The sequence below is a fragment of the Talpa occidentalis genome, unplaced genomic scaffold (assembly GCF_014898055.3).
Source record: "Talpa occidentalis isolate TD23 unplaced genomic scaffold, MPIMG_talOcc4v2.1 talOcc4.5, whole genome shotgun sequence".
In the NCBI taxonomy this organism is placed as follows: domain Eukaryota; kingdom Metazoa; phylum Chordata; class Mammalia; order Eulipotyphla; family Talpidae; genus Talpa; species Talpa occidentalis.
The window spans coordinates 10,047,211-10,050,639 of NW_023604861.1; positions in this window are offsets into that span (position 1 = coordinate 10,047,211).

Genomic DNA, 3,429 nt, shown 5'->3' on the forward strand with positions numbered 1-3,429 from the left:
GGGCCTGCGCCGCGGCTGGGCCCGGGGGCGGGGCCCGCGCACGCCCCGCCCCCGCCCGCCGCCGCCCAATCCCGCCGCGCCGGGCCGCTCGCCGCCGGGCTCGCCGGGGTCGTGGTCCGCGCTGATAGGCCGCGCCGGCCGCCGCCCCGCCCCGGCCCGACAGGGTAACGTGGACGCACGGGCGAGGCGCGTCCGCGGGCCGCGGAGCTGTCAGGAGCGCAAACCGCCGCGCCGGCTGCAGGCGGCGAGCCCGGAGGCGCCGCCACTCCGCATGCGCGGCCCGCGGGGCCCGCCCCCGGCCGCTCCCGCCGCGCGCGCGGCGCCTTCCGGGTCCGCCGGGGAAGCGGCGGCGCCACCGGGAAGGCCGCGGGACGGCGGGGGCTCGACGGGCGCGGCCGGACGGGGCTGCGCGGGGCGGCCCTGGGGCGCTGCGGGCCGAGCGTCTCGGGCGACCGCGGGGACGCGCGTGCGGAGGGCGGGCGGGGGGGGCCGGCGGGGCCGCTGGGGTGCGGGGAGGCCCGGCGAGGAGGGGGAGCCGCCTCCGCGGGCAGCGGCCGGGGAGGAGCCCGGGGAGCAGCCGCCGCGCGGGCCCGGCACCCGGGGCGCGCGGAGACCAGAACGGGCGGCAGGGGAGGCCCGCGCCGCCGCCCGAGCTTGAGGTTCATGGGCACGGACACACACACACACCCCAGCGTGACACACAAACACGCGCGCGCTCCCCCAGTGACGTGTTCCGGGCACGGAGCGGCTCTCTGCCGGCAGTGTGGCCTGCAGTGCCGTGTGGCCTGCAGTGCCGTGTGGCCGGCAGTGTGGCCTGCAGTGTGGCCTGCAGTGCCGTGTGGCCGGCCGTGTGGCCTGCCGTGTGGCCTGCAGTGCCGTGTGGCCGGCCGTGTGGCCTGCAGTGCCGTGTGGCCCTGCGTGTGCCGTGTGGCCTGCAGTGCCGTGTGGCCGGCCGTGTGGCCTGCAGTGTGGCCTGCAGTGTGGCCTGCCGTGCGGCACAGACACCACCTCCCCAGGCTGCCTGCGCCGGGCCGCACGAATACTTCACACTTGAGAAGACGCGGGGAGGATAAACCAGAGTGAACGTGGCCTTCCTGCAGATACATTGACAGTGAAAGCAGAAACGTTTCCACTCCAAATTGACCTCATGGAACGATAGAAAAGGAAAAAATAATGATAATCCCGAGTTCCTGCCTACTGGTGGTGGAAAACTATAATGTGAAGGGAAGACGATTTAGATGCAAGAAATATAATTGCACACAGTGGCCATTATTTAAGTTACCTTCATTTGTTTTGAGGTTTTTTTAAAAAGATTTATTTATTTGTGCACACAAGAACTGGGTACAGGCCAGAGGTGTGGAGGGTGAGAGGATTCACCAGAGACAGAGTGGGGAGCCAACAGGTGGATCTATTGAAATACACTGCTGAGGGGAGCAGCAGGAGAAACAGGAGAGGTCTGCTGCACCATGTGGGTATCTCCCTGGCAGGGGATCAAACTCATGCTGCAGTGGCTGCAGTGAGCTTCATAGGTTGCATCTTAATCCCTTGCGCCACCGGGAGGCCCCTAAGTTATCTTCACTTGTACAGTGGGTATAATCCTGATTAACCTCAAAGGTTTGTTTTGAGGTTACATTAATTATAAAGGTTCTTATAAATTATATAGTCTTTTTTTTTTTAACATGAGAATGTTCTTGTTTAAAGATTTATTTATTTATACAAGCACTGGGTACAGGCCAGATATGCGGGAGGGTGAGAGAACTTACCAGAGCCAGAGGGGGGAACAGAACAGGCAGACTGACGGAATACACTGCTGAGGGGAGCAGTGGGCATGGCAGGAGAGGTCTGCGTGCCATGTGGGACCCTCGCCTGGCTGCCGGGGATCGAACTGGCGCTGCAGAGGCGCAGCCCAGCGCTCAACCGCTGCACCACCAGGGAGGCCCAAATTATATAAAGTCTTATACAAATTTTACTCATCCTTTTAACAAGAGAATCATGAAAAGACTCCTTTTTGGAAATTCATTAGGATTATTTTTTCGGGGGGGGTTGCCCTTTATTAACATCAGGAGGTATAGATGAGTGGGGAAAAAAGTTACAAATAATTTCAGTATCCATAAATATTGAAGACATTTCCAAATTTGGTATTATGGGCAAGGCAGTCAACAAAATGTTAAACCAGGGCCAGGGAAAAATTTTGTAATCATAATTACTAGACCATTAATCATTACCAGAATGCTGCCTAACTCTGATCTTAAGGCAAAAGCAGAGTGAAAGTTCTAAGAATGAAAATTAGAAATGATGGAGAAAGAAAAATGATGAAGATGAGAAATGGTAGGATTGCTGATGTTACAGAATATAAAAATAGCAAGATCTTCAATGGTGAGAGATTTAAAAAGTTCATTGTTCAAATTGCAGAACTGAATACTGAAGTCTTAAAACTAAACTCTTACTCAAAAAAACCCACAAAATTCTGTCATGTGCCCCTTTCCTGGGGACCACCCTGTTACAATCTGACAACATGGAGTGAAATAAGGGAAAGAGGAATATTGTGTGAGCAGCTTGTGGGTGAAATCGTAGAAGTCTGAACTCAGAGAGAACAAACTGGCGGCTGCAGAGACAGTCAGCGGAGGGAGAAGATGAGTGAAGGTTGCCATGTACAGACCTCAGTTATGAGCTACACAGAATTTGAAGATGTAATGTCCAGTACGGCGACTGTAGTTAACAGTACTATATTGTATATTTGAATATGGCTAAGAAAATAGATCTTAAGAGTTCTCATCATAAGAAAAAAATTGTAATTATGTGTTGATGAATGTTAACTAACCCTGTAATAATTTTTCACAATATACATATATCAAATGATGTTCACACCAAAAATTAAACCAATGTTATACATCAATTATATCTCAATAAAATAAATATAGAAACAGCTCTACTTCTGATCTGACTTCTACTACAAACATATTGTAGTATATATATATATAATGGATAAATTTCAAAACTTAAAACTTTCTACATTTCCAAATTAATTGAGTGAATTTATAATAGCCAATGGATTTTAAAGATTTTTAAAGTTCCTATAATAACACACTTTTATATAGCACTTGCTTGTATATATGCAATACATCAAAAGAACAATGCGGATATAAGCCTAAGAAAGAAATGGGGAAATAACAATACAGTTTGTAAGATCTTTAATTATCATAACCATGACCTTTCCTCAGCCAGGTGGTGCTCCTCCTGAGAGACTGCATCAGAAAACCCAGACCTAACATTCAAGTTTCCTGTAAGGATTGCTGCCCAGAAGTCATGCCTTCCAAGTGACCAAGCCCCAGTCACCAAGAGGCTTGAATGCTTTCCCTACCGCCTTGTTCATTTTCATTTTTATCTTTCTTGTTCATTTTGTACAAAACCTTGCTGCTTTCTTCCTGG